The sequence below is a fragment of the Panthera leo genome, chromosome A1 (genome assembly GCF_018350215.1).
Source record: "Panthera leo isolate Ple1 chromosome A1, P.leo_Ple1_pat1.1, whole genome shotgun sequence".
NCBI lineage: Eukaryota > Metazoa > Chordata > Mammalia > Carnivora > Felidae > Panthera > Panthera leo.
The window spans coordinates 6,033,284-6,046,152 of record NC_056679.1 but is presented as its reverse complement, the minus strand read 5'-3'; the positions used below and the strand labels follow the sequence as shown (position 1 = coordinate 6,046,152).

Genomic DNA, 12,869 nt, shown 5'->3' with positions numbered 1-12,869 from the left:
CTACAGGTTATATGACCCTTCTCTTTGCTCATATAACATTCAGAGTATACCACATTAATAGCGCTGTTAAAATTTTCTAATTGCATCACATCAGATAATGATGGGCTCTCCCACTGTCTGTGATGCTAAGATTGATCATTTTGTTAAGCTGGTGACTGCCAGAACTCTCCATATGTAAAGGTATATCTTCTTCTCTGCAATTAGAAAATTATTCATGAGGTGATACTTGGAGATGAAAGGCATATTCTATATCCCAACAAACTTTCACCATACGACTTTAGTATCCATAGATGACTCTTGCCTGAACCAATTATTATACTGGGAGTCTCAAAATGCTTTTTTCTGATTCTATCATTCCTTCTACATTTATCAAATGGCATTCTTCTATAAAGAACTCCCTCTTCCGAACTTTTTTACTGTCGATAGGGATTCATGGATTCTTTATTTGACATATTATAATCTATTATTCTTTTTGATGTTCAAATTGCCCCAAATTTGTCCAGTAAAAACCTCTTCATGTCTACTCCTATTCCTTTTGAAATGATTTGACATCTTTGAAGATGTCACTAGAAGGCAAACAGAATTTGAGACCTAAATAATTAAATAAGACAAACACTGTAAGACAATTCAATAAGACTGTCCCACACAGCTTCCTGTTTTTCCATCTCTCCATTAATGGCACCGTCACCAACTCTGTTATTCAAGCCAGAAACCTCAGAATAATTCTCGACCCTCCCTTTCCCTCACCACTAGGCGGAGAAGGAAATAGGGTGGTTGGAGGAATGGAGCACTTACTTTCCAGTTCATGCTCTTCTATGTATTATGTATACTGTTTATACTTCTTTCTGTGCCCATTTCATTAGTTTAAAAAATTTTAAAGAACTGTTCAAAAAATGTAAGTGTGTTGCTCATCAACTTTGAAAGGCAAACCAACCATCTCCAGGTTTCATCATAACTTACTATACTTTTTCTAGATCTAGCCCATTGGTCCAAAGTTCTCTAACTGATAACGGATCCTCATATAAAATCTCAGAGCTGGTAGGATCATACAAGTCATCTAGTCCAAACATCCACCCAATACTTGAGTTTCCTTCACAACTCCATCAATTTGTCATTTAGGATATGCCGAGACCATGTGTATAAAGAAAGAATTCTCTGGGGCAACTGGGAGGCACAGTTCTTAGGCATCCAACCTTGATTTTGGCTCAGGTCATGAACTCACAGTTGTGAGATTGAGCCCTGCACTGGGTTCGACACTGGGCATGGAGGCTGCTTGAGGTTCTCTCTCTCCCTCCGTCCCTCTCCCAAGCTCGCATGCTCTCTGCATGCTCTCTGGACAGGTAGGAAGGTAGGAAGGTAGGAAGGAAGGAAGGTAGGAAGGAAGGAAGAAAACAAAACAAAAGAAAGGGAGGGAGGGAAAATTGTCTCATGCTTAGACAACTTGGTCTGTTAAAAAATTGCTCATGTTAAAGTGCCAAAGTGCATCTTTAGTTTCAGACATAGTCATAGTTCCACATCTTGGGTCCCAAAGAAGTTCTGTTAGTCTTCTAGATTTAAAATAGTACCCATATGGGAAGGTATGCTTATACCCCTTGATTTAACTATCAGAAGACAGAGGATAAAACCTCAAGTTCCATTTAGTAACTAATTGTGGATCTATCATTCATGAATATACCTAAACTTTTCTAGAAATTATGTTTTCAGCAACAAAATAAACTATTATAGAGCTTCTACCCAACTGTCCTACTCCAAGATTGGGAAACGAAAACAGCTCATAAGCCTAAGATTTAGAAACAAGTTTATATTCAGGATTGCCTGGGTGGCTCAGTTGGTTAAGTGTCCAACTTTTAATTTTAGCTCAGGTCATGATCCCAGGGTCCTGGGATCAAGCCCTGCATCGGACTCTGCGCTGACAGCATGAAGCCTGCTTGGGATTCTCAGTCTCTCTCCCTTCCCACCCCCTCTCAAGATAAATAAACAAAAAAAAAAAAAAAAAAGAAATTCATATTCAACTTACCTGTATAGTCACAGTTTTCTAAACTTCAAATCCACCCCTTTAATTTCCAACCTGAAAGACCCAAACCCTTTTAGTTTATATATTATAACACCCTTCTCCCAATAATTTTACTTGCCTTTCTCCAAACCTGTTCTAGTTATCTTCCTACAAAATGACAACACCTGTCAAAAGTAAAAAGGTACTACAATTTTGTACAATAGTAGAATTACATTTTCTACTTTGTTTTTAATACGTGGTCTAAGTGATAACAGTGAATACCTGCTTCCTTTGCCCAACTCCCACCCCTGCAATATGTGTTTTCTAGAGATACTCTCCCCCTACAACTTTCTGGAACCCATTCAAATGCTTATAACAAGAACAAACATATTTATACAACCAGATCCTATTCAAAATGCATAGTTTACTGAGCCAAGCTTGAACACCTGCACTGAGCCAGAGCAACAACAGTGTGTTTCAATATATGAAAAGGGTCATCTGGCCATTTGCAATCAACAAGTATTTACAGTACTTGTTATTTGCTCTATACTAGCAAACACAGGCAAGTCTCTTATAGCATGAGTTTTTTTATAACATAATGTAATTATAACCTCACCAATTAGGGGAAAAGAATCAGTATGTGAAGGCACTGTTATTACAATGCAAAATGGAATCAGCATAGAGTAAGTAGGAAAAATAATAGTTGCATCCAAACAATAGATAGATGCACACATAGACAGATGCACTGTTTGAGTGTCTGGGGTTCTTCTGGAATAGAATTGTTCTGTTTACCCAAGCATTGTTTTTTCTTTTGTTTACCACTGCCCGTAATAAACAAAAGAATGCATGGTCAAGGACAAAGGTGATAGGGATGTCTAAGAATCTTCTGAGTAGACTAAATGGTAAAGGAGTAAACATGATTTGTTTCTGTTAACTTGTCAATAGATACAGTACTTTCAGGTTACGCTTATAAAAATACATATATCATAGCAAGTCAGCAGAAACCCTGTAATCCCCTCTCCCAATGAAACAGCTGTTTCTTTAAGGGATTTTTCATCATAAAACATTTCTCAGGAACACAACCATGACGTTACAGCAGAAGCACTATAGGTTATTATCTGAAAACAAAACATACTTAGGAAAATCATCTACTAATAAACATCTCAAATTCTTCTTGACAGATGTGAATTAGCATTAATTGGGCACTGGAGAAATAGGGAATCACGAATAACTGAACAAAGCAAGATTAATAAATATATTAAAGTACACAAAACTTAGATGGCCTTACAAGAGCTTGAAAACTTTGTTTACATGCTTTATCTTACCATGTTATACAAAAGATTTCTGTGAGATGAAATCATTTTACAGATGAGAAATCTAAAGTGCTCAGATTAAATGAATTGCCCAAGCTCATAAAGCTAGTATATTGCATCTAAGATGTCAGTCTCATATCTAACAATGTTATGAAAATAAAAATTACTAAGAGGTCTTACCTAACAGAAAAAAACTAGGAACATTACCATTTAAAATCAAAAGTAAAGCAAAAATATTCCACCCCCAGCCAATGCTGGTTACTTTAGATTTCCTAACATTGAAGAACTAGAAAGAGATTAATAATAAAACTAAAAACATAATAGGAAAGAGTCACAAATCCATTAAAAATTTTTAATTACACAGGAACAGAAAGTTTATGGCTATTTGGCCACCATGGTAGGTTAATGGGGATTCACTGAACTATCTTTACTTTGGGTATGTTTTTAAAATTCCATAACAAATAGTTAACAAGTCATTGTTAGTATAAGTATGTCACAAATAATTGCATGAGATCAAATGACACACAAAACTACACATAAGACTACTAAAACAAATAAAGTACCTAGTAATAAACAATATGTAGGATCTATATGAATGAAACTGCAAGGCTTTATCAAGATTCATAAGATAAAATTTGAACAAATAAAAACATAACCACGCTGCTGAATATAAACAGTAATTAACACATTAAACACAACTTAAATCCACGTCAAAAAATATTTTTTAGAACTTGAATTGTTGCTCTTAAAGTTTACTTAGAATAAATGGGCAAAAAAGCTAAATTTTTTTTAAAGAAAAGTAATGAAAGGGCACCTCACCAGTTATTATAGTCTATGACTTAAAACAATAGGGGAATAACACAAGAATAGACAGATCGATGGGCTAGCAGAGAAAGTCCAGAAAGAAACACAAGTGTATATGCGAACTCAGGGTAGTGATAAAGGTGGCATTTCAAATATACTGTGAAAGAATTATTCAACAGTACTAAAAGGACTACAAAAACTACAGTTAGAATCCTGTATAACATTGCTCTGACAAATACATTTGATCAAACAAAATTTAACTGCAAAAACTTTTTTAACCCATAAAAACGCTAGAAGAAAATGTAAGAGGGGCGCCTGGGTGGCTCAGTCGGTTGGGCGGCCGACTTCGGCTCAGGTCATGATCTCACGGTCCGTGAGTTCGAGCCCCACGTTGGGCTCTGTGCTGACAGCTCAGGGCCTGGAGCCTGTTTCAGATTCTGTGTCTCCCTCTCTCTGACCCTCCCCCATTCATGCTCTGTCTCTCTCTGTCTCAAAAATGAATAAACGTTAAAAAAAAAAATTTAAAAAAAAAGAAAATGTAAGAAAAAATGTATATAATAGAGAAAAGTCAGAGGCAGTAAGACAATGAGATTTTATTACACATTAATATTTCCTAAGTGTAAAAATTGACAAATGAAAAATTAGAAATACTTACAATATGAAAAAAAGAGTTGATATCCCAATAAACAAGGCACTTTAAAAAAAAATTTAAAGAAAATGATAGGAAAACAGGCAAAATATGGGCAATTCACAAAAGAAATTAAATAATGAATAAATAAGAAACTATAAATTTAAATATGAATGAAACAAATAGACGTAAAACCATGATTCCATAGGTTTCCTATCAAATTTGCAAAGATTAAAAGAAAATTATTTTTAAAATTATATAATAGAGATAATGATCAAGAAAGTGGCAAACATTACTCCTGTTCATTATGAATGAGATTACAAATAAGTTCAACTTTCTTGGAGAAAATCTGGCCTTATATATCAAAAACCTGATTCAATAAAGCCACTTCTAGAAATGTTTCCTACAGATAAAATCACGGATGTCTACAAAGATGTAGCAACAAAATTTTAACTGCAAAAGATACTTGAATGTAAAAATAAATATATATAAGACACCACCACACAATATAATAAATACACATTAAAAACTTAACAGAAAGATGGTAAGTAACATGGAATATACATAATTTATTGTTGAGGGAATGAAGCAGGTTTAAAACCAATAGGCACAATATGATCTGACTTTTAAGAAACATGACTAGAAAAATGTCTGGGTGGCCAAAGTAAGGTGAATTTTATTTTCTTCTTAGAATTTATTTGCACTGTAAGTTCTACAACTGATACTCCATTACTCCCATAATTTAAAAAGCATTAAGTTGCATCTTTAACTGACAACTGACGAGGGAAGAGTAAAGGAAAACAATATGGGCAGATGAACTCTGAAAACACAACTGTTTAGTACAGAAACCAATACATGCATACATATAAATTGTATACTACATTTTAGGATGATTTTCATCCACAGTGATTAAAATAAACGTTTGATGAATAAAAAGTGAACCAGTTACCCAGAAAACTTTGCAACCTAGAGCCATATGTCTAAGGTATCCCAATCTATTAGAAAAGTAAAAGATAGTAGCAAATGCAATCAGAGTTTAATCTTTATGAGCCACAGATTATTCTAAACAATCTTGAAAAACAAGAATAAGGCTAGAGAGAACTCACACCCCTGATTTCACTTACTACAAAGCTACAGTAATCAAAACACTCTGGTAATGACAAAAGGACAGACATATACCATACAGACCAAAAGAATAGAGTCTAGAAATAAATGCTTGCATATATGGTCAAACGATTCTTGATAAAGGTGCTTGGGCCAGTCAATGGAGGAAAAGACATCTTTTCAACAAGTATTTGAAAAGTGGATATCCACATGCAAAAGAATGAAGCTATACCATTACCTAATGCCATATACAAAACTTAACTCAAAATAGATCCATGACCTCAATGTAAGACCTAAAACTAGACAAGTCTTAGTAAAAAAAAAAACAAAAACAAAAACAAAAAAACAGGGTGAAGGCTTCCAAAACATTGGATTTAGCAATGATTTCTTGGATATAACATCAAAGGTACAGAAAACAAAACAAAACAAAACAAACTGGACTTTATAATTTTTTTTTTAATTTGTGTATCAAAAGACAATATGCAGAGTAAAAAGGCAACCTGCAGAATGGGAGAAAATATTTGCAAATCATATATGTTATAAGGAATTAATATCCAGAATATAGAGAGAACTCCTAAAATTCAACAACAAAAAATAAACCACCAATTCAAAAATGAGCAAAAGACCTGAATAGACATTTCTCCAGAGACCTTACCAATGGCCAATAAACACATGAAAAGATGCTCAACATCACTAATCATCAGGGAAATGCAAATAAAACTGTGAGATCCCAGCTAATACCCATCAGGATGGCTACTATAAAAACAAACAAAAACCAGAAAATAATAAACACTGTCAAGGATGTGGAGAAACTAGAACCCCTACGCACCGTTGGCGGAAATCCAAAATGATACAGCCACTGTGGAAAACAGGATGGCAATTCCTCAAAAAAATTAAGAACAGAATTCCCATATGATCCAGCAATCCCACTTCTGGGGATACATCAAAGAGAACTGAAAGCTGGGTCCTGAGATATTTGCACACCCATGTTCACAATAGCATTATTCACAGTGGCTAAAATGTGGAAGCTACCCAAGTGTCCATCAATGGATGAATGGATAAGCAAATTGTGGTATATACAATGAAATGTTACTTAGCCTTAAAAAGGAAGAAAGTTCTGATATATGCTAAAACATAGACAAATTTTCAGGACACTCTGCTAAGTGAAATAAGCCAGTTACAAAAAGATAAATATTGTATGATTCTACTTACGTGAAATACTTAAAGCAGTAGACACAAAAAGTAGAATGGGGTTTTCCACAGGCTGGATGAGAGGAGTAGGGGGACCAGATACAGTATCATTGACCAGATACACAGTTTCTATTTCACAAGATGTAGAGAGTTCTGGAGATAGATGGTGGGTGATGGCTGAACAACAATAAGAATTTACTTAATATCAGTCAATGGTATACTTAAAAATGGCTACAATAGTAAATTTTATATTCAGTGTATTTTACCACAATTTAAAAAATGAAAAATAAAATCTTGAAAAAGAAGAACAAAATTGGAGTTCTCACACTTCCCAATTTTGAAACGGAGTATAAAACTACAGTAATCAATGTAGTGTGGTACTACTGGCTTATGAACAAACATAGATCAGTAAAACTGAATGGAAGGTATAAGAAAAAAATCCTACATTTAGGACCAACCAATTTTTAACAAAGGTGCCCAGACAATTCAAAGATGCTGGGACAACTGGATACCCACAAGCAGCAAAAGAATGAAGTTTGACCCCAACTCCCATGATATTCAAAACTGATCACAGACCTAATCTAAGAGTTAAAATTACAAAACTCTTAGGAAAAAACATAGGAGTAAGTTCTTTGTGACCTTGGGTCAGACAGCAGTTTTTAGATACAACACCAAAGTACAAGTGACAAAAGAAAAAAATAAGTACATTGGATTGTATCAAAATTAAAAGCTTCTGTGCTATAAACACCACCAACAAGAAAGTAAAAAGACAACCCAGAGTGGGAAAAAGATTTGCAAATTGTGTATCTGATTGGGGTCTAGTATTCAGAATATGGGAAAAAAAAAAAAAAAACCCTACAAGTCAATAATAAAAAGATAAGCCAATTTTAAAATGAGCAAAGGATTTGATTATGTTTTCCCAAGATGTACAAATGGTCAAAAAGTACATGACAAGATACTCAACATAATTGTCATCAGGGAAATGCAAATCAAAACCACAATGAGATACCGCTTAATACCCATAAGGATGGCTATATTAAAAAAAAAAAAAAAAAAAGGAAAATATGTGTTGGCAAGGATGTGGAGAAATTGGAACCCTAGTGCGTTGCTGGCGGGAACGTAAAATGTTGCAGCCACCATGGAAATACTCTGATGGTTACATAAAAATTAAGCAGAGTTACCATATGATCTGGCAATTCTACTTCTAGGTATATACCCAAGGAATTGAAAGCAGGAACTTGTATAGTTGTACACACCAATGTCACAGCAGCATGATAACAAAAACTGGTAACTCAAATATCCATCAATTGATAAATGACTAAACAAAATGTGATACATGCTAAATCACTGATGAGCCTTGAAAACATTATGTTAAGTGAAAGAAGCCAATCACAAAAGACCACATACTGTATGATTTCATTTAAATGAAATGTCCACCGTAGGCAAATCCAGATGCAGAAAACAGATTTGTGGTTGCCTAGGGCTAGGAGGTTGAAGGGAAAGGGGAATGGCTGCTAATGGGTACAGGGTTTCTTTAAGAGGGAAAAAAAAACATTCCAAAATGAGATTGTGGTGATAACTGCACAACCCTGTGAATATACTAAAAAAACAGGGAACTGTACGTTTTAAAAAGGTAAATTGTATGCTACGGAAATCTTTATCTCAATAAAGCTACAAAAAAACTTTTATAAACTATACAATTATAACTTCTTGGAAGGTATTACTAATATTTTCTGATGAAGACAACTGGGATTTAATTTCCCTACTTAGTACACTGCAATGAAATCAAAAGTACTTTTAACACTTTTAAAATAAATAACTAGTGGCAAATGTTATCTTACATTCCAAAACGTTTCTGGGATAATTATAGTACAGAATTTCACGAAGGCAAAATGTAATTGTACCGCATTCTGATTGGAGAACGAGCAAGCGTACCTCCACTCAGCGGGTCCCGCTACAAAGTGCGGTAGAAAGAGAGCAAAGACACCGCGCGATCAACGTCAAAATAACAGGGTTTGCGGGCGTTACACTTGGTTTGTTTTTGATGGCACTGAAAACTTCAAGTACTTAAAGAACATCAGGCTGAATCACCTTTTAGAACTGAATGGTCCAATCCAAAAAACAAACAAACAACAAACAAAAAACCAGAAGAGAAACAAATGAAGTATGAGAAGTATGTGCTACTTTGATAGATTTCCTTATGTTTTTTTCACTTACATACTTCAGAATCTAGCTCATGTCACAAGCCTGAAGGGGATCTGCAGAGGTCAGCTGGTCTTGGCTAAAAAAAGGATAATAGTTACTTTCAACTCCAGGATATCTGGTTTAAATTTTCAAGTAGAGCTGGACTCATTTGTACTAAAATAGATTTTAAGATAAGAAGATAACATGTTTGCATACTCCTTCTGCTTCCTAACTCCCTATACAGAGTAAATACCTTCCAACTTCTGTCCAGCAGAAATTATGTCTATGAATAGAGAATTATTTTTAATCGTACTTAAAACTTTAAAAAGTCTCTTTGAAGTTAAAATGCCTCAGAATTATCTTATGGATAATCACCTGCCTGCTTATCTACCATGAACGATTACCTCTGCTGAACACACACAGTCAAGCAATTCTATCAGCAGAATGAGTCCATGGAGACAAGCCCACAGGTCACCTGAAACAGGTGACAAAAGCACAAGGCTAAAAAATAAAAAAAACTACAAAACAGAAAAAGCAAACCAAAAAGTGGGAGAAAGGAAAATTTGGGGTGAAGATCAGTGCTGGGTAGAGAATGAAAGGAAGACCAAAGCCAAGCAACAGGAAAAAAAAGGGATCATCTAAGCAAAAAGTAAGAGTCGGTGTTAAACAAATGGTTGGAGGTAGAATATATCCAGAGCGTTAGTTATTTGTAAAAGGAACACAGTGTACCAGCAGTTTTGAGTGGGAAACAAGAAATACGATGAAGTGCACGTGAAATAAGATGTAAACATAATAATGACTACAACTTTAAACCTCCACATGGCTCTTAAATATTTCTAGCCCAGCAAGTAATCTAAAATGCACAACACTATGTGGGCAAAGAGAACTCAAAGCAAAAAGTTCCAAAAGAATAACCTAAACCACTCTAACTTTACGATGTATTTAACCCCTATGGTTCAAACATCCCATTACTGTATCTATTCCCACTTCTTCCTTCAGATAAGTTTTGTTTGTGGAGTTCTGATGGGAGCAAAATTGGTGTAACCTGTTTAGAGGACATTAAGATTGTCCACAGAAGAGCCTTAAACTCAGGCCTATTAAGATTTATTTCTAGGAAACTGACCTGCGCTTCACCAGTCCTGCGGTAAGGTACCAGGGTTGTTATCAGTAACTTGTGCTGAGGCATAATGACCAGTTTCTAGAACTGAGAGAAACCAGGAAGGATAAAAATCCCTGTAGATACAGCAAGGGAACTTAACTTCTCTTACTTCATGAAAACTTTACTCTGCACCAGTGGCATCAGCCACAGCAAATATCCCTGTGGGGAACCTGGGGACCTGGGGAGTTCTGCCTCCGCCTGAAAGAATGTTGTGTGCAGACAGTAAAGGACATTTGTTGCGGTGCTTTTTAGAAGCACATATAAGTGAAAGAACCTAAAGTCCCCTCAATGGAACCAGTATACTACGTTCTAGCCATAAAACAGAATGATAAGCTGATGAACTGAATTGCGATCTACGTGCAGGTACTGATCACCAAAACATATGAACTGAAAAAAAGCAAGGCACGGACTTATACACATAATACCATACAATTTGTGTTTAAAGATAATGACATATGGACCTTTCTAACTAATTCTGACACATAACCAGGGAGCCATTGAAGAAATAAGTGATAAAGGTAACTTCCTAAAAATAAGAGCTGCACACAAAAAGCAATACCATAAATAAAGTCAAAAGACGTTTGTTTCCACAAACTGTAAAGCATTAACACAAGAGGGGCGCCTGGGTGGCGCAGTCGGTTAAGCGTCCGACTTCAGCCAGGTCACGATCTCGCGGTCCGTGAGTTCGAGCCCCGCGTCAGGCTCTGGGCTGATGGCTCGGAGCCTGGAGCCTGCTTCCGATTCTGTGTCTCCCTCTCTCTCTGCCCCTCCCCCATTCATGCTCTGTCTCTCTCTGTCCCAAAAATAAATAAAAAACGTTGAAAAAAAAAAAATTAAAAAAAAAAAAAAAAAAAAAAGCATTAACACAAGAAAGCTATCAGTGGACAGCTCTGGGAAGAAGGACCTGGGTGGCTGGAGGAGACGGAGTGAGAACACGTAAGTCTACATTTCCTCAGTATATTTACATTTTTTCATATACATGTATTATTGTCTGCTCAAAATGAATAAAGTATTACAATAAATTGTGAAGTCTATCCATACATAGATATGCTTCTATATGCATAGACACAAGAAGATGCTGACAATGACTATTCTAAAGAGGGAGACTCAGATTGTCCTAGGTATCCTTATGTACTGTTTAAATTTTTTATCATGAGCATACATGAATTTTATAACCCAATCTTATTTTATAAGAAAAATTTGCTTGTTGAAAGTACATAACCTTTGACCCTGAAATTCCATTTCAAGGACTAACTACAATTGGAGAACTGCAGACATATTTTCTAGGAGGTCCTTTGTTAATCGTAATGGCTAAATTTTGGAGACTACTTACATTTTTTCTATCACTAGAGAACTGGTTCACTAGATAGATACATATTTACATACATACATATAATGTAATGACTGCAATAATTAAAACTGATGGTTTAGAACTATATTTACTGACAGGAAGAGATGCATAATATTCTTGAATGAAAAAAATGTTAAGATCGTAGATTTCATTACTCTCTACCTACATTCATAGCATTATTTGGAAAGATGATAAAGAAAATAGTACTTGTCTCCAGTAGCAGAGTTAAGGCTTTTGGTTTCCGTATACATTTCTTGGGGTGCCTGGGTGGCTCAATCGGTTGAGCGTCCAACTTCAGCTCAGGTCACGATTTCACGGTTTGTGAGTTCGAGCCCCGCATCGGGATCTGTGCTGATAGCTCAGAGCCTGGAGCCTGCTTCAGATTCTGTGTCCCCCTCTCTCTCTGCCTCTCCCCTGCTCGTGCTCTGTCTCTGTCTCTCAAAAGTGAATAAACATTAAAAATAAATAAAATTTCTAAAATTTCTAGTTTCTGTATACATTTCTAGACTATGAATTTTCTACAATAAACCTATAATTATAGAGAATTATAATTCTTTTATAATCAGACAAAAAAGCGATTTTATTTTTTTAAAAAAAAAAGAACTATCTCAAATACCATGGAATGAATGAATGTACAAACAAATAAATAGCAAGTCAGCATATACAATTTTAGCTTCAATAATAAGCCAATGTGGAAACAAAGGTGGAAGTAAACTTTTCATTGCTTGGCCCTGAATAATAAGGCTACCCATAAAAGTACCACAAAATATTCTGGATAAAACCTACAAAGCGAGTTATAATTTCAGCTCTAGTGTCCAAAAATCTTTTGCTGAATTTTTCTTCTGTTTAAAATACTTAACCAAGGGATGCCTGGGTGGCTCAGTCGGTTAAGTGTCCAACTCTTGATTTTGGCTCAGGTCACAGTCTCATGGTTCGTGGGTTCAAGCTCTGTGTCAGGCTCTGCTTTGAGCTCCACATTGATGGTGTGGATGGAGCCTGCTTGGGATTCTCTCTCCCACTCTCTCTGTCCTCCTCCCCTGCTTGCTCTCTCTCTCTCTCAAAATAAACAAACATTAAAATAATTAAAAATAAACAAATAAAATACTTAACCCAAATACTTCATTATCTCCCTTGCCCTCTGT

The 12,869-nt window shown here is 35.5% G+C and overlaps 1 protein-coding gene across 4 annotated transcripts in view; it reads right to left on the bottom strand.

The window, feature by feature from the left end:
- The window catches only part of CDK8 (cyclin dependent kinase 8), a 117,608-nt gene that overhangs the window by 94,021 nt on the left and 10,718 nt on the right, over positions 1–12,869 (bottom strand). Inside the window, exon 1 of one of the 4 annotated variants that reach the window (XM_042937193.1) lies at positions 2,018–2,036. The exons of the other annotated variants lie outside the window; for them this stretch is intronic. The gene's annotated coding sequence lies outside the window, so the exon portion shown is untranslated. Of the gene's footprint in view, positions 1–2,017; positions 2,037–12,869 lie in introns of those variants that run through there. 4 annotated transcript variants of the gene reach the window in all.